General features: G+C 46.1%; 2 protein-coding genes and 1 long non-coding RNA gene across 3 annotated transcripts in view; 1 reads left to right on the top strand and 2 right to left on the bottom strand.

Moving 5' to 3' along the window:
* LOC135378206 (guanidinobutyrase-like) overlaps positions 1-3,118 on the bottom strand; it is a 39,449-nt gene extending 36,331 nt beyond the window's left edge. Inside the window, exon 1 of the mRNA XM_064611152.1 lies at positions 3,075-3,118. The gene's annotated coding sequence lies outside the window, so the exon portion shown is untranslated. The remainder of the gene's footprint in view (positions 1-3,074) is intronic.
* Positions 3,119-5,635: 2,517 nt separating this feature from the next.
* LOC135378203 (sodium-dependent noradrenaline transporter-like) overlaps positions 5,636-19,054 on the top strand; it is a 114,986-nt gene continuing 101,567 nt past the window's right edge. The window contains exons 1-2 of the mRNA XM_064611147.1: positions 5,636-6,487; positions 6,546-6,625. The gene's annotated coding sequence lies outside the window, so the exon portion shown is untranslated. The remainder of the gene's footprint in view (positions 6,488-6,545; positions 6,626-19,054) is intronic.
* LOC135378207 (uncharacterized) overlaps positions 6,082-19,054 on the bottom strand; it is a 97,649-nt gene continuing 84,676 nt past the window's right edge. The window contains exon 3 of the long non-coding RNA XR_010418312.1: positions 6,082-6,149. This is a non-coding gene — a long non-coding RNA (uncharacterized LOC135378207). The remainder of the gene's footprint in view (positions 6,150-19,054) is intronic.

Below are 19,054 nucleotides of genomic sequence, written 5' to 3'. Positions count from 1 at the left end.
GTCAAGGGGAAGTGTGTATGAATGGTGCAGACAGTTTGGCACATGACGGGATGTGGTGACGAGTGAACTACATGGACACGTTCGTCCGACTGCAGTCACGTCAATGAACATCGCAGGCGTTGAGCAAGCCATCCTCGAGAACCGGCGAGTAACAGTTCAAGACATCGCAGCCCAGCGTAATACTATAGTGTCGTCAGTGTGGAGCCAATCATCATACGAGTACTGTGGGAGCCTCTTCCCTCTCTCGGGGGCAAAGCCCGTCCATTCGATCCCCGCGGAAGGCGAAACACAACTAGAAATACAAGATGTGCCAAGAAACTCTTTACTTTAACAACTCACATCTTACAGTCTGTTCCTGTGCGCTTCCACGTCCACAGTCTTAAGGTCCGTTACCGTGTGCTTCCACGTCCACACTGCGTCCAAACCCTTCGTCATCCTCCTTTTTACCACCTGTCTCTAACCTCCTCGTCGTCTTCCAACCTCCCAGCTTCTTCGTCCTCTTTTCCCCGCAGTACTTACTGTTCCGGAAAGTCTGCGCAAGATGAGTTCCCTGACGCCTCACTTGTGACCAGAAGGGAGCGCGCATGGCAGTCTCTGAGCAGCTTCTGGACCAGTTGCAATCCGAGAGGGACAAATTTTTGTAATCAATCATCACGTGTCATGAAAGCTGGATGCATCATTTCACCCCAGAGACGCAAAGAAGCAGCATGGAATGGTGACGTAAGGCTCGCCGCCAAAGAAACGCAAGATGCAGCCGTCTGCTGGGAACTCCATGGGAACTGTCTTCAGGGACATACGGAGTGTCGTCTATGTGTACTTCTTGGAGCAAGGGGTCACGATTAATGCCAAACACTACTCCCCGTTGATAAAGGGTGCCGTGCAAAACGCAATAGGCGACTTCAGAAAATCCCAGAGAGCTTAGCGCCGCTTTGAACTATGGGAACTTGCCAGTAAGAATGGAGGAGAAGGTCTCCAAACAGTTTCGGTTCCTTCTCTCTTGGCCGACTGTCTACGACGAGTTAAGGTCGGCGAAAACGAAATGTGAAGGACAGTTCATTCCTGCAATCAACCAGGATATAACGCGTGCGCAAGGAGCACTGGGATTTTCCGAAACCGTCTGTTCGCAAGAGAAGGCCCGGGATGTTGTCTGGGAGGGTCGTTCTTGTTCCACCACCCCAGCCACCTTTGTTTGGGCCCCTCAAATAGCACCTTGGAAGAAAGGCGTTCCACACAGATGAAGCCCTCCAGAAAGATGCCCTGCAGTGGCTAGGACAGCAGCCCACTTCGTTCTACACCAAATGCATCAAACAGTTGCCACAGCAATGGCAGCGATGCCTATACTGGTTTTTTTTTCCTTTACAGAATTTTTATTTAAAAAAAACACGAGAGCAGCATAGATGTCGTTTTTTCCAGTTGAGTTCTACGGCCAGGCGGACGCCTCTCGAAGAAAGTATGCAACTACAAGATGAATAAGTACCTAAAATTCATTAATTAACTCTTTAATTAGGGGATTTTTGGTAAAAAGGGGGATAGTGGAATGAGGGACTATCCTAGTTGAAAGACATTCCACGTTTAAAAAATCCTGAGACACGCACTTGTGTCAAGATATCCATCCCCGAATTTTGCTGTGCAAATGAGCCGAAACTGAAAAAGCGCACCTCAGGAGCGCGTGACCTTCGCCGGCGGAGACGTGTCTTCGCCGGAAAGCGGTTTAGTCCGCAGACAGGTACCTACCCCAATTATCTACATTGCTCCAAATCATGTGGCCCTCTGACGTGAATTGAGCGCTGTACTCCCTGCGTCCCGGTCGCCGCGGTTTCGGTTTTGGCTCATCCGCATATCAAAATTCGGGAACAGATATCTTAACGCACGTGTGTGTTTCAGGATTTTTTAAACAGGGCTTTCAACTAGGATAGTCTCTCATTCTGCTATCTCGCTATTGCCCGAAATGCCCTAATTAAAGAGTTAATTAATGAATTTTAAGAAATTATTCATTTTAGTTGCATACTTTCTTCGAGAGGATACGCCCGACCGTAGAACTCAACTGCAAAAACGACATCTGTGCTGCTCTCGTGGCTTTTTATAAAAATTCTGTAAAACAACAACAACAACAAAAAAAAACTGTAGATGCGCACGGTGGAAAACTGAGGTAGTTTGGTGCTTCCCGAATTTTCCATTGCATTTCAAGAAATAAAAGTCACGGTCAACATTCAACTACCCGTGTACATAGTCCACATCCATGAATGAAAATATTTTGTATTAAACCGTGAACAGTGATATATTGAGCAAGGAACTTTGGCGCCTTGGCTCAGAACTTGGCGCCTCGAACTTTGGCGCCTTCTCTTGGCGCCGAACTTTTGGCTGCCTTGGCGAATTTTGTCTTGCGCATATGCGCAAGACAGTGTGCAGTGTGTAGTGCATTCTGTGCAGTGGTTGGCGTACAGCGTGTTACGTGGTGACGTTCTGTTTTTACAGTGTGGCCTGATGAAGAGAATGCACTCGCCACACTCTCAGAGCTTCGCCGTACACTCTTAAAAATGAACTTCACCACATAGCACGCTCCTAGCCAACCATAATCTAGGATGATATCGTTATCTGCCCTGATTGGTTGAACGAACGTTGGGCGTACGCCATTTTTATGGCAATTATGAACTGCATAATCCCACAAAAATGTCGTACGCCCCCCGTTTTCAGCAAATCAGGGGAAAGAACGATGTCGCTCGGAATGATAGTTGTGTAGGAGCGTGTTATGCGGTGAAGTTCTGTTTTCAGAGTGCACCTGTAGCGGTCCACATACGTACAGTACCAACACTATTCTGAAATGAATAAGTAAGCTGAGCAGCTAGTACACATGTGGGGGACTACACTACATAGTCAGACGTGTAGACAAACTGTATAGCGCCATTATGAATACATCGCTCAGCTTTTTTAAATGTGAAACACATAGCCCATTGCGCGATGCCCGCTTCCAAAACGTTGGTTTATTTCTCGTCTTTGACAAAAAGCTCCGAAGTTATTGTAAGCCAATATCTACGTTGATATGTATTACTGTACATACGTTATAATACACTTACGTGTAAGAATGTTGAGCGGCAGTAAACACAGATGCGACTTTACGAACAGGAACTTTACGAACAACAATAGTGTGCGCGCGCAAGCACGCGAGTGCAGGTGCAGCTTCGTTACTCCCGCTGTCGTTGTCGTCAGTCCAACAAAGAATAATGTTGAAGTTGGTGCTTTGTCTTTGCACGTGGAATATTTTTATTGTTTTTGTCAAGAGCTTTATTTTCAAATGCCTCGCAAGAAGCTATTGTACTTCCACCTCCCGACGTATATTTCGAGAGTCCGTCACTGCCTCAAGGTTCAACCAGTTGCACCTTGACGCAGCAGCGCAGCCTGAAAAATATTTCGGGAGGGGTTCTATGGGGGCTTTACATAGGGAAGGAGGATTTCACCGTCGTTTCCCTCTCTCAAATGCACTACCAAGGGTACGATTTTTGGGGGGTTGAAGTCCTACCCACCCCGGTTACGCCACTGTCTTGACGTATGACGGTGCAAAACAACACGGACCTGAAGAACAGGAGGAAGACACACAGAGCTCAAGCTCTTCAGAGGGAGCAGAGGGAGCTCTGCAGGGTCTTCCTGGTGTTCTTCGTGTCCATGTTGCTTTGCGTCCATCATACGCCAAGATGCAAGTGTACCAGCGAGCTCAAATATGCACTTTAGTTCCGCCAGCTCTTGCCCGTACTAATACCTTCAAATACTCCCCATTATTGACAACAATCAGGGATTGGAACTTGCCCCTCTATTCTAATTGTGACCGAAAGCGATTCTGTTAAATTTAGAACCTCATGTGAGCACGAATGTTACAGCTGTAGGATTTCTCTTTCATGCTCTAGTGTGTGTGTGTTCTGGTGTTATTGTGTATCTTTCCTGTATTTGCCTCACGTTGCTTTCCTCTTGCGCTTTTCTAAACCATGCATCCTTGAGGCATTACAATTGAAATGAAAGTGAAATTTACTACTCTGCAGTTTATTTCAGTGCTCAATCGAAGCACACTGACGGCGTATACAACGAATCACAGTTCACAAGTCATTTTCCTGTGCAAAGCTATGACCTTCAGATCATTCTTGATTGTGGGTCCCACCACTGATTGCATTTGCGTAGATTTCTCGAAACGAAAGCTTTTGATAAAGTACCTCAGTCGCTTCTCCTCCTAAAGCAACGCAGCCTTAACATTGATCAGCAGGTTTTGACCTCATTGGAATCCGTCGTAGCTAATCGCTCACAGTATGTAACCGATGTTAATGGTTATGATTCAAACTACCTACCTGTAGCATCTGTGTGCCACAAGGACCTGTTCTTAGTCCTTCCCTCTTTCTGATCTATATTAGTAACCTTCCTAACTTTATTTCTTCATCTATACGTTTATTTGCTGACGACTGTGTCATTTATCGTGGAATTAAGGATAGTTCCGATAGGACTCCTCGCATTTCATAAATAACATTCAACTTGAGACTGTAACCACGTACAAATACATAGGCGTACTACTAACTTCTGACCTTTCCTGGAAGGGCTACCTTGAATACATTACTAACAATCCCAATCGTACACTTGTGTGCATTAGGAGAAACTCTTATATGGTCCCTATGAACCTGAAGCTGGCACTCTTCGAAACATTAGTCAGACCGAAATTGGAATATGGATCATCCATCTGGGACCACGATCATCCTACATTCACCTAGAAAGACCGTGCCACTAATTTCAATCGAACAGCAAGCATCTCACCAATGAAGGTCACACTATCACTAGAACCGCTATCGCTTCTGCTTTACCTTGGGAGTACTAATAAATAAATAAATAAATAAATCACACAGTGATCAATGTAATGTGATCGACCACGAATGAACGTTGAGTGGGCCTTCTTCTTCTTCTTTTTTTTTTTCCCCTTGGGGGAGGGGATATAGGATACAAACAACTCTTTATTCTAAAGCAAACGTACTTTAAAGGCATGCAACAGCAAACCAATTTTATATGCTATTGCTCAAGCACTGTACGACTGAAGATCTGATATACCGCTTCCACTAAAAGCAGCCTATCTCTACAATGCCGTAATTATACGCCAGCAATATCTTTCAGAACTTTAGTCAGTGATTAATGAAAGAAATATTTGCAAGCTTCCCCATCTCTGACATCAAACTTCTTTCATTACAGGGAAATTCAAAAAGGCAAGCATACGATAATGACTGTCCTCTCCTCCACATCTCTCCTCTTTTTTACTCTCTCTCCTTCATTTTCCAACACGTGACATAGCGCTCGCGCTGCCACGGCGGATGAGCGCAGAACTACGACAGAACGAAAAAAAGTTTGTACTGTCGTCTGCTACTTTTTCAGCACGCTTTGTGGCGACACTTGCGAATGCAAATGGGGTGCTCAATCTATGCCAACAGTAAGCTTCTGCAGCGTTACTGTGTCCGCTAATTTATATGAGGAAGGTATCTCGGTATCGGCTGCCTCCTTCACAAGTGCGCGCGCTTTTTTTCGGGGAGAGGGATTCGCTGGCGGAGAGAACGCGAACCAAGAGGAAGCGCAAAAGGAGGGACGCAGCAAAAATACGAAGAACGGAGCGCGCGGAGCTCAGGTAAAAGCGAATCGTGCACCAAGCCACATGGCAGTTCTCTTCGGAGGCACCGACGTTGGGGCCGGAGCATGAGTTCTTCCGAATTCGGACCCTTCAAACTCAACCGTGGTCGGTTTTCTGTGCAGACAACAAGCGACACTCTCCGTACACCCGCACGTTCGTCTGCTACCATCCCGGTGTTCCTCGAGCTTCCCGGTGGAAGTTGTCTGACGACGTGTGCTCCTCCTTTCCGATATACTGTGCGACATTCACGATCGTGTGCTATTGGATTTATCTGAAGCAAAGAAGTTAAGCCGTTTCCTTGCATTTTTTTCTCAGGCTGTGTGCAGAATTGCGAGTCTGTCAGACACAAGGTGAACTGTGACAGTTGTGCATAAACGGACTTCTTGTCGCTGTTAGGGCTCAGTGGAAGGCTAGACAAAGGAAAAGATAGTACTTGCCGAAGTGTTCCAGACTTTGAGGCGTTTCGATGATGGTAGAAATGCACGGCATATCACGATACGTTCAGCTGGCCCACACAGATCCCATGTCGGTGACATAGTTAAGAGAGAGAGAAAAAAAGCAAAGATCGGAGACATTTGACCCCCGTTGGCTGTGGCATCTTATATTGCCGTCTACTCTAGCAAGATTGATGATCCACTATTTTTGAAGCAAGATTCCAACGCTAAAGGAAGCACCGGAGAACTGCTCCTTCTCTGACATTTTCATTCGCTTTTAATGATCTGTGTCGGAAGCAGATATCGTTCCTCGACGTTCTAGCACCAGGACTAGACAGTTATTCCACTACGGGATTCTTGCACAGGAGGCACTCGCCATCGAAACGCGTCAGTGCTCGAAGACAGAACCGTTAGTACACCATCTGCATTGTGTGCTAGAGGTAAAGAATTTTTCCGTGTAATTTTAGGGGACGCACTTTGAGGGAGAGCATCATTCGTGGGACGGTGCACTTGCTCTTCCACTAGGAGCGACGCTGCGCCAATTGTGGTAAGTGCCCCCTTCCTGTTTCCTATCACAGTTCCCCGTCGGGAAAGTTGTGTGTCACGGCCTGCGTTACAAAAATAAATGAATAAGTTGGTCCGATTCACCTGGTGCCATTCGTTCACGTCTTCAAGACCGGTCAAGTCAGTGCCACACTTCCTGGCACGAAAAAGTACAATGTCTGCACAGTATCTCTGGAGACCCCATGCAGCATTTGCAACGTGTTTCTCGGTGCCCAGTGTAAGTGAAAGGAGCGATAACTCAGGTTGACCAAGTTCATCTGGCAGAGATGCAGTCCAGTGTGGCCAACATGGGTCGGTCGGCAGATCAGTTGCACATGCAGGGGTGGCCCTCAAGCCTTACTTGCACGTGAAACTGACTCACCTCCAGCGCCCGTACTGGCAAAGCTGTGGAGTTCATTGACATCTCATTCTTGACCGTTCATGCGCCTTGCATTCACATGTGCAGTAATATGCATCCGCATGCATATATTCATACATACTCGTCATGCTTGCTGGCGAATCAACGTTTTAGCAGTACGGCTCTCCCTCTGTCGGTACCAGGCAGGGGCGGAACCTCTGCAGCTGAAACGCAGGTTCATGTTCATCCATGCTTTGACTCGCACTAAGGTATTTGGTCATGCTAGCGCTTGTCACTGTGCTCTCTGCATACCCAAATGAAGAGACAGCCCCGCTGCTGGTAAAACTTTCAGAAACCGCAGTCAAAGCCATACTGATATGAAACCATCTTTAGCGGAGAGACTGAAACCGGTAGATGGCAGGTTTCGTCAACACGGTTAGGGGTCATCGTTGACAGCCATGAGTGTAGTTGCAAATGAATTGCCCTCATTGGCTGGACAATCTTTTTTGTTCAACACGGTTTTTGTTCTCCAACTTTTGCTCTGCACTTGGCGATCTGATGTATACCGCGTCAACGCGCAAAAAATATCGTTACCTCGAGCATATAGAAAGCGTGACCTTGTGTGTTCATGTGTGTGTGTGTGTGTGTTACTTTATTTGCGTTTGGATTTCGTGCGCATGCACGGCTCTGTGTGTGCACATGAAAATCTTGCGCAAAGCTTATATAAGAGGTGGGATGGAAGCACAACTGCACAAGAAAAAAAAAAAAGAAAGAAAGAAAGAAAAGCTTCACTTTTGGTTTGTAAAACGTAAAAGGCGTGCATATCCGTGATATCTCACGAAATACTGAGAGAACTCAATGCGTCACTCCATGATTTCTTCTTTGTCTGCCGCGCGTTGTGACCTACTGTGTGAAAACCTCTCATGCGTTAGCGCATTGTCCACCTCCAGTCTACAAATGGAACTAAACAGTCGAGCACGCAGAGAGGATAGATTCATATGTCTCCTACGGAGAAACCGGAGCGCGTGACTTTCCTTGACAATTTACACGCATCCGAACTGTCACAGACTAGGTCACGCCCCCATCGGACATTATCACAAGATGTAACTATGTCATTTTGAAATGGCCATGGGAAGGGGCGTCGGAAGGTGGGGGCAAGGGGTCGGTCGCCCAGCTCAGGCTGTAGGGGCCTTGCCCCCTTTATATCGTCCCCCTCCCTTACAGATATCGCACAGGATATCAAGTACTTCCTGTCAGATAAGGCAGGTTTTTACAGGACTTGCATGTTCGTTTGAATAATAATAATAAAAGCTAGTGCTGCTAATAAGTAAAGAAAATCTCTTTTACATCAGCATATTCGCTGGTGCCCTGACTACTCCTGGAACACGAAACACATACCAAACCTAAATATGGCTTCATTTGATAATCACAAAGAGAAAGGCCAGCCGTCGCCTGACCCTTTCTTTTTTCGTTTTTTTATATGCAGAACGTCGTTAATGTACATATCCTTCAACTTTCAGTCCTCCTCCCCGCGCTTAGGGAGTTAGGTGTAGACTGTGCACAGTGAAGTAGTCATGTTTCTGTCCAGCTTTCATCACTTCTTTCTGTATTTTTATTTTTGTTTCTGTCTATTTTGTATTTCAGTGTTTTTTTCTCTATCATGCGGTGTAGAGTGAGATGCGGCCCAGATGCTGTAGCTAGAGCGGGTTTGGACAATGGCCCGAGGACTTTGGTAATGATGAACGGGTACACAGCCAAAAGGCACGATCAAAAACGCTGACGGAGATGGTAGTGATAAATTTCGACATACTATCCGTAGTGTCGCAGACTATCGTCAGGGGAACAAAACATTGCTTCCTCTCGTTACCTCAGATACAATAATTGTTCGAAATAATAAGAACCATAATTTTGATACAAAAATTTAATTACCTAACAAATTATAAGGAAAATTAATTTTCACAACTTGGGACGTACCGAATAGCAAGATTTGTTGACCTCCAGAACCTTCTGGAATAGCGAGAACGTTGGGGAGGAGAGCTTTTCGATTGTGTCTGGGAGGACTCTGCGCAAGTAATGGTGCTCGATAACGCTCGAGTCCCACTCCATTCCTCTGTGGTCAAATTTTCCGAACCTTAATTGACGTCTCATTTTACGCGAACTATCTATACCGTGTCTTCATAGCAGTTTGATTACCTCTTCGTATTCAATAGGGCTGGTGGTCCTCTAGTAATGCTCCGCACGTTCGTTATACGTGCAGGAGCATTTACGTATAGATGTATATTTCTGTGTATAACGTGCGGCCTCTACTGAATACAGCCCACCGTGTTTATCTCCTGTCGGCAGTCTCACGACATAATCTTCTTGCGCTCTCAAGTAGCGAGCGTCAATAGATCATCACTGACCTTTTCACCTCATATACCTACCACTCCGTTGTGGCTACCTACGGCTATGGAGGGAAAGCAAGAGCCGGCACCCCCGCCTTTGACTAAAGATGTCGCCACCCATTTCCCGGTCTCGCCTCTGCCTTTGAAGGAGAGTTTTCGGTTGTCTTCCTCGTAAAGTTCCCCTATCACTCTCGCCGTCCTGGTGATGATTGACTCCCTATCAGTGAGTTACGTATAGGGCATTACCTACATCCCGCGCACTCACTCTTGGAACCATTTATCAGTCTTCTCACGGTACACTTTCTCGAAATTGTTGTTGCCTGGGTTGTCCGTCGTTGCCCGTGGCGATCCTATAGCATCTCTCTCGATGACACAGCAGATAGCTCGGCTGTGGCAGTGATTTCTCTCAATGCCCTATACCTTCACCGGCCGCTGTTCTGCGATAGGTCAGAGTTTCACATTTTTTACTTGTGTGCCGAACTTTTCACGTTCAAGAACCGGGTACAGCGTACGATATACCAATGGTAGAGGTGTTTCATCTCATTGGTTCGAGGCGGTTCAATCTAGGCTACTCGGCGTTGCCGCAATATCGATACTCCCTGCATGTTGCTACACATTTCTATCTCCCCTGCCAATATAATCGCATTCAGCTCATGGTGGCGCCTTTTACGAAGCTTAGCTGCTCGGCGTCGTGTGCTGGCAGCTATATAGGTCATACATCACTATATCGGAGATGCAAAACACTGATTCACCCGTTCCCTGACAGACAGAATGGAGAACCTGATAGAAAAGGGCAGGCGGTGGTGGTGTCATTATTATCGACTTTGTACTGTCCTCATCGTAAGACAGGCATATATTGCACCTTTTTTTTTTAGAAACATTAGGTTATATTGTTTCGTGACACTCGTTCCGATCATGTATCTGTTGTCGTGCATTTGCATATCGCTTCATCTTTTTCTGGTTACGTCAGTTGCACGCACAGCATCGTTACTTACCCTGTCTCCGATTTCGAATACCTTTGTGCCTATCTTTCGTCCAAATAATAACTCTGCCGGGATGTGGCCAGCAGATCAGTGAGGTGTTGCACGGTATATAGTTTAGAAGGCATTCTGGGACTTCCTGTTTCGTGTGGTACATTATGCTTTCACTATATAACTTATTGATTAACGGCGTCTTCGTAGGCTTTAGACCGAGGAGTAGTGCACTGAGGGAGAACTAGTACCAGTTCTAAAAAAATTAGAAAAATCATTCCCAAGCAACTAGCGAACCGTTGTCAGTCTCCAACCTTTCTCAAATCCCGTGAACAGCGAACATGTTGAAAAGTTCTGACGTCGCAGCTTCCGTGTTCAATGATGGCGCATTTGCAACTAGCGAGAATCTGGCGCATTCATCTGCAACAACTAGAAGGTACTTCTTGCCTGGTGCCTCAAAATCAGCAGCCACAAACTGCCACAGACCATCCGCGGCAAAAGAGCTCATTTGCAAACGGCGGTATACAGCTCTTCTCTGCGGCCGCGCATTGGCAGGCTTCACGGGTACCTTGTTCTACCTTGTTGAGGCTTCACATGTCTTTTATTAATCTGCCCCATGTGAAGGAACCACACTTTCTCTCTCATCGATTGCTTCGTCCTTAGGATTCCCTGATGCCCTCTGTGCGCAATATTTACGGCTTGGATTTGGAGCTTCTTTGGAGATTCGTTCCTTTCAGCGCAGCATCGTTGTCTGTGACTGGAAACTCATCTCCGACGCGTACAAATGGTTCTTTAGTTCAGGATTTCCCCGCAGCTTTTTTGACGCTGCTCGGTCCGTAGTTAGCATGAGGTCTACCACTCGTTCGGCTTGTTTGTAGGCTTCTTTGGGGTCCTTCATTGTTAATTCGCCCTCATTCTCTTCGTACTGCCGATGTTTGCCGTTTCTCTGGAATGTATTTTCTGGAATTTCTCACGGGGAGACCGCGCGTCCCGGGCCAATATTTCGGGGAACTGTGCGACAATTGCCTTAGAGCCATCCGAGGAACGCCCAGATAAAAATACGGAAAAGGACGCGCACTTAGCTAGCCCCGCCAGCTTTATGGCTTATATGCATCATTCTATATTTAACCGCAGCGTCTTTCTCCTATAAAAAAAAGAAAATATATATATATATATAAATCAGGGATCCTGAGATTCCGTTCGTCGCGGAAAAACGCCGAAAATGCGGATCTGGAGTTTCCTCACGGAAAATTACGGATTTGGTATCTTGAAACAGAAATTCACAAACCTTATTATTTGGGCGCTGAAAGGCGCGGAAGTTGTTTTTCCATACGGACGAAAATATAGTGCGACGCATTTCGCCATGAATCTTAGACCGTTCCATCGCTACACTTTCTAGCGGATCGTAGCGGCAAAACGTAATCTCGCAAGAGCATAACAGCGCGCATTCTCCGAATCTCGAGTGCAGCAGTTGACGACAAGTGAGGTGGGAATGGAACCCACGCCTCTCTCACTGTCGGTCAGGTGTGGGGTTCGATTTCCGCCCAAGGCACTCGCTCACTTTTCATGACCTGTCGTACTTAGCTAGATGAGAAGTGAGATCATGTTAAATGATGTGTTCGTCCTATTCGTTTAGTCAGCCTCTGCAATTTATGTTCTCCGAATATGCCCCCCCCCCCCCCCCATGTTCTTTCTATACAGAGGCGAAACCACTTTTTTTGGGAAGTCCTCGTTCAATAAAGTCGCGTGCAGAACTTCACCACAGAGCACCGTGACGGGCAACTATTTCACAGAGTGATGCCTTTATTACCCCTGGTTTGCGGAAACCGCGGAGCGTACGCCTTTTTGTGACAATTAATATAACTACGTACATGTCACAAAAAGGCGTACCCTCCCGTTTTTAACAAATCAAGGGGAATAGCGGAACGATGACATTGCGGGATGGCTGTTGGCTAAGAGCGTGTGGAAGCCCTGCACTCTTAAAAATGATGGTGGTGGTGGTAGTTTGTTGAAAGCGGGAGGCGGGCAGATAACGATATCATTTGAGATGATGGTTGGCTAGGAGCGAGCTATGCGGTGAAGTTCATTTTTAAGAGTGTGTCTCAAAAGTGATGCAGTTTTCGAGTCGGTTGACAGAGAACGGGGATTCAGCAAGTTAGGAATTTTGTTCTGCTCCCCCAACTCGAGCGCCTCAAGGAGGAAAACGCAGTTGTTATAGCTCCAATATACTTTAAGAATATGGCATTGCTGAGAAGTTACGTTTCGGTACCCATTTGAGCGCAACATTTTGAACATTTGAACGCTTCATAGTGATGAGTGGCGCAAGTACGACGGGATAATGAAGCATGAAAAGAGATAATCTGACCAAATTGGCAGCCTGACTTTATTGCAAGAAACGACTATGTAACGTTTCAGAGTTACTGTGTGTTAGCGTGGAAAGTAGCGACAGGGCCGGATTATTATGCCGGCGTGGGATCAGTATTATACGTGTAATTTTTGCAGCGCAAAATCCCGGCATTTCTCAGAATATTTTAGCACGGAATTCGGATATCTTTTGCCGCAGAAAGCTAGGATCCCTGCATATAATCTACGAGGGAATCGTTTTCGCGCCCGTTGGTTCACGATGCCTGTTGTCGCCCGTTTGTGTCGCAACATGCTGCACGTGCCGCAGGGCACGACGGCGGATAATTTCCATCACCGACACACGCCATCGGGCACACCATCCTGAATACGCCGGTTCTCGTCGGATTGTCGCCCGTTGTTGAAATGTTTCGACGGGATCTTCGGTTGCGGTTTCAATAGAAAGCAGCATAGATTTTGCATCATAATTTCGGCTCTGCTACGTCGAGCTGGTAAAATATTGTGTTCTTGACTTCGTTCAAGATATAAGGCGAAATACTGTGATGCAGCTCTACGCCATTACAAATATTGGGGGAGGTGAATTATGCGAGCATTTATATGCAGCGCCACGAAGGACTCCCATAAGGAGCGTGGGAGGGCCTCTGTGTGTGCACGAGTGTAATGAGCTGCCGGGTGAGAGTACATGAAAGGGTCTGGCGCAAAAAGTAAGCCTGTGATATTGTTTGGAGTCCTATATAACAGATATCTAGAACAGCTTTATATATAGTGAAAAAAAAAAAAAGTTTTTTTCAGACGATCACGAATAATACACAATTAAAATGGATACTTGGGCGGAAGTTGAAAATGAATTGGAATGTCAGTAATTTATTACAAGTTAAGGGGGTGGTTAGTTATACAATCATTCCCGAACTTGACATCCTGATGATACCCGAATGACGTCACCAACACGCTAACATTCCAATATGTGTATGTTTCTTTGCTTACACAATATTTACTCCGCATTATACCGCACCAATGTTGAAATACTAGAGAGGAAATTTCAATGTATGTATATACGGACGCATGAGCAATACGGAACATCGCTGCAGTACTACGTTAGTCCTTCGTAATATGCGTGCCTATACCTACGGCTTTAGAGCCGAGCGTGGGAAATTATCTTGTTAGAGCAAGTGTTAGAGACGGAAAAATTATTCAAAGCACATTTTCGCTTAACACGATAGTGGGTTGTGGGTGCAAATGCGAGCGTTACTAATCCTGGGGAAGTAAGCGTTGAACCAAAAATGATGAATAGCGCTCCATGTTTGCATGTTCCACGAGAGACAACAAACAACATACGGTCTTAGCTCCACTATGATTCTGTCCAACTCGAGACATTTGCGAGCATTTGCTCGTCAGCAGGGTCTTCGATATGTCATCGCATGTACAAATGTCTTTTCTGCTTTTCCGCCGGCAACCGCAGAACTCTCCCGTAAGAACATTATGTATTGTGCGGGTCGCGGTGAATGGTCTCCGAGATTCCATGCGCTTTCACCCCGGCAAAGAAATTGGATCTGTCATTTCTGGGAAAACCAAATCTGTTCAGAGATTTCAGTCACCTGTGAGTTTTATTTACTTATTTTTCCTTTTATGAAATATATAGGCAGTACCTTCTTTTCTCTCCTCTGTCGACATTTTCTTCCATCCATCTAAATCCACTTCAGCGTGACAACCCTCCGTGTTTCGGCGCTCGACGACTTATGTGCGCCGTTTTGTTTCTGTGTTTTTAGCGTCAAATCGACAACGTTCAAGGTGATTCGAAAGAGGAGTGTCCGGATTTCGGAGTCAGTGCCAAAGAACGCCACCCTATATTTGTTGAACTCGACATTTCGTATTTGTTGAATATGTTTTAAAGCGCAATATTTGTGACCGCATCCACTTCGGTTTTATCGTTGCTATACATTCGACACCTCATGACACGAAGAAAACAGGAGGCGAAAATCATACCCGGAGAGTAATCCCAATCAAGAAATCAATTACTACTCGCTTTATCGTGAGTATAACATTTTCTCCGAGTGATGGAAACAAAAAGTAATTTATTTAAAATTAATTTAAGCTCATTATGGGTGATAGCGGAAGCAGGTACACAAGGAGAGTCGAGTCCAAGACGGCTGTAGAACACCCGAACAATCCATAACTTAAAAACCCGAGACTGGGGGACAAAAAACGACAACACAGACAAGGTATCAAAAAGTGACCTTGTCTGTGTTGTCGTTTTTTGTCCCCCTGTCTCGGGTTTTTAAGTTAAGGACCTACACCACCAGCTCGTTTGCTACCCTCCTATCCACTCAAACAATGACACTGAAGCTTTCCAAGTTTAATAGGTACAAGCTTTCGCGTGTTGGACCACCCCTTATATTGCCTGATGAAGCGTGGTCCACCACGCGAAAATGTGTATTCAACTTAGAAAGCTTCAGTGTCGTTACATTATGGTTGACTGAGCACCATTAGGCAGCTAGGTTAAAGGAGCGCGGTGGGAATTCCTTCTGTCCAATGTGAGCAAGACTCTTGTTCCTGTTGCTGAGTAGCGAGCGGGTCTGCGTACAAGCAGACTTCACTACACTGTTGAGACATAACTTTCCCACTCAACACGCCCGCCTCTTGGTCAATTATTCCACAGAATGATACCCTTACCTAGAGCCGTCCCGGTACCCGGGCTCTGGGCGAAAGCTTGTGTCTTAATAAATGTAGATAGCTTCGGTGTTTTTTGTTTTCGTTTGCCGACGGTACTTGACACGGATTCCATTTTCTTCATTCTCAGAGTTCCACAACAGCAAAATATAAATATAACCTCGAACCGGTCTTCTCGTGACGTCACATGTTTGTAAACAGAGGTTCGTCTATAGAGCGTCTGGTAGCCAACTGTCGTCCCGAATGACATCCTTCTCTGCCCTATTGAGAAGGTAAGGCGTACTCTTAAAAAATGAACTTCACTACATAGCACGCTCTTAGCCAACCATCATCGCGAATGATATCATTATCTGCTCTGATTTGTTGAAAACGGGAGGCGTACGCCTTTTTGTGACACTTATGCTGTTCATAATTGTCACAACAAACAAATCAGGTCAGATAAAGATATCATTCGAGATTATGGTTGGCTAGGAGCATGCTATGAGGTGAAGTTCATTTTTAAGAGTGTACGCGTTTTTGTGATATTAGGGTTCCGTTAATTGTCCTAAAAAGGCGTACGCCTCGCGCTTTCCACAAGTAAGGAGTGATATCGGTATCATTCCGCACAAAGGTTGGCCTTCAGTGTGCTGTGAGATCAGTCTGTTGTAAGAGTGTAGGGGAGGGAGAGGGGTGGGCGCTCCACGTTTAGCCTTGCCCATGCGGAAGCTCGCCTCCGGGCGGCTCTGCTCTCATCACTCCTAATTTGTTGAAAGCGCGTGGCACACCTCTTTTTGCGACAATCAGCGCAACTACACTCTTTAAAATGAACTTCACCATCACTTCAAAATGCACTTCAGAAAACAACCCGTTTCAGAAGCACGCGGGGTGCGCATCAGCATATACACTAAGTGTTACAAAAAGAATGTTCGCCTCCCTCGGGCTTAATCGCTTCATCGTCGTTACGATCGTTACAAGCTAACGAGTGGCGGGAAATTCAAAAAGGCAAGCGGGAAATTTAAAAAGGTGGACACGTGATAAAACACGTGCACGGCGCTCTTCGCGCGATACGTGAAGGCCGTGGTACACGTCACGCGCAATGTGTCACGTGCCCACCTTTTTGAATTTCCCGCCACTCGTTAGCTTGTAACGACCGTAACGACGATGAAGCGATTAAGCCCCTGGAGGAGATAACCATGTCATTCGGGTTTACGGTTCGCCACGAGCGTGTTATGCGGTGAAGTTCTGTTTTTTAAGAGCGTGCTGCATTATTAGCTTTGAAGGATAGATATGTAGAGAGATGTAGAAAAGAGTTCAAGGTATTGAAGGAGTTTTAGATCGATGATACTCAGGATGTGTTCCACGGAAAATGGCGTCATGTGTATTGCGACAGAAGCGCATCGCACCTCCTCGCACCTGTCCCGACGGTCTATTGATTGACGGATTGATTGATTGACGTGGCCCTGTCTAAGAGGATTTGTAGCGATAAGTCGATGTAAACGCAGCTTTTAACAGGAACAAACCAATCGCGCTTAACGTTGCTGGAAATTGAAGGTAGATTATACACTCGAAGAAGACACCTTCGCCGCATAATACCCTACACTCTTAGAAATGAACTTCACCACACAGCACGCTCCTAGCCAACCAGCATCTCGAATGATATCGTTATCTGCCCTGATTTGTTAAAAACGGGGGGCGTACGCCTTTTTTGTGACAATTATGAACAGCATAATTGTCACAAAAAAGGTGTACGCCTACAGTTTTCAACAGATCAGGGCAGATAACGATATCATTCGAGATGATGGTTGGCTAGGAGCACGCTATGCGGTGAAGTTCATTTCTAAGAGTGTAGGGTATAACTCGCTCAGAACCAAACGTCATTGTGAATGGTATCTTTTTCGTTCCTGGTTGGTTCGAAATGGGAGGTGTACGTCTTCTTATGACAATTGGAATATACGTTAATTGCCACATAAAGGCGTACGCCCCGCCCTTTCCTCCAATCAGACGTGATAACTCTATTATTCGGCATAGTGGTTGGCGCAGAGCGACCTATGCGGCGAAGGGGGGGGGGGGGGGAATATGTTTATCAAGAAAAAAAGAAAATAAAGGTCAGCCAGACGGAGGTCTGCTTGCTATTCCAAAAAAGGGGGAAAGAAAAAAAAAGAAAAATAAGAAAAGAAAAGGAAGAACACAAAACTAAAACTGAAAAGTCACACACACGGTCACACAATCACAAGGCGTTGACAAGGTTCGAAGCGTGGAGAAAGCGGAGGAGCGCAGTGGTGCGGTGAAGTTCTGTTTTGAAGAGTGTACGGTACGCGCGGGAATGTGGCCAAGAGTGGTCACATTCTTCCCTGGCACGAGTTGATGTGCATATTTGAACGTCATGCATGCACATCTACGTTTTATATGCACGGTCATCTGAGGTTACCGCAGGACATTAGCGATGCATCAAATGCGTCGATGAAGCGCTTTTCGACGAAAACGGCGAATCTCGATGCACGTCTGTCAACTGAATGGACGGAGACGTCAAATGCAATCCGTAACAGTATGTGGGAATAACGTTAATCCTCCACCATCCTGCCGCAGTTACCGTTGTTTACGTTCCTCCGTGGCAATATTATAGCATACGGAAAAGGCACGTGAACGTTTTCAACGAATCCCTGGTGGAGCGATTTTGGAAAATTCTCCCGACGGTGAGTCGCGAGATTTGCATTTGCACCGCCGAGAAATATTTAACTTCAAGAGGTCAGGGGAGATACAGCGGTTCTTACTTCAATATCCCCTTCTCTTCCTGGAACTATATACCACCGCCCTCAATTCCTTTGCCATCTCTAGTAAGGACCTTTTGCAACTTCATCACATAACACGCTCCGTCATTCAGGATGCTATCTTATCTCCCCGGATTTGTTGAAAGTTGGGGGCGTACGCCCCTTCTTAGTCGGTTTGCGTTATGTTAATGACCACAAGATGGCGTACCGCACTCTTAAAACAGAGGGGAGGGGGGTAATGGCAGGATAGGCTCGCCGAACTTCACCGCGTAGCACGCTGTTAGCCAACCGTCATCCCGAATGACATGGTTCTCTCCCCTGATTTTTTTTAATGAGAGGCGTACGCCTTTTCGTGGCACTTATGTGGTTATAATAATTGTCACAAAAAGGCATACACCCCGTGCTTTCCACAAATCAGGAGTGATAACGGTGTCATTCTGCGCAATGGTCCGCCTTCATCGTGCTATGCACTGTTAGAAATGAACTTCACTACATAGCACGCTCCTAGCCAACCATCACCTCGAATGATATCGTTATAAAACTGAACTTCACCGCATAGCACGCTCTGCGCCAACCATTGCCACGAATGATGGGGTTACCGCTTCTGATTCGAAGAGAGAGGGAGGCGTACGCCTTTTTGTGGCAATTATCATATATCCAAATTGCCTCCCTCTCTCTTCGAATCAGACATGATAACCCTATCATTCGTGGCAATGGTTGGCGCAGAGCGTGCTATGCGGTGAAGCTCATTGGCCAACAACGGCGAGCCGATCCTGCCATTACCCCCCCCCCCCCCCCATTTCTAAGAGTGTGTGGTGAAGCTCTGTTTTTAAAAAAGCGCCAGTTGAAATCGGAACAGCGATTTCAAAATCAATGCAAAATAACTCAGATCAGAAGAATGATTGTGCGCGAGGCTGGGGTCGTTCTCAGGAAACCCAGTAACGT

Source organism: Ornithodoros turicata, chromosome 1 (assembly GCF_037126465.1).
Source record: "Ornithodoros turicata isolate Travis chromosome 1, ASM3712646v1, whole genome shotgun sequence".
NCBI classification, from domain to species: Eukaryota; Metazoa; Arthropoda; class Arachnida; order Ixodida; family Argasidae; genus Ornithodoros; species Ornithodoros turicata.
This window is presented reverse-complemented; position numbering and strand designations above follow the sequence as displayed.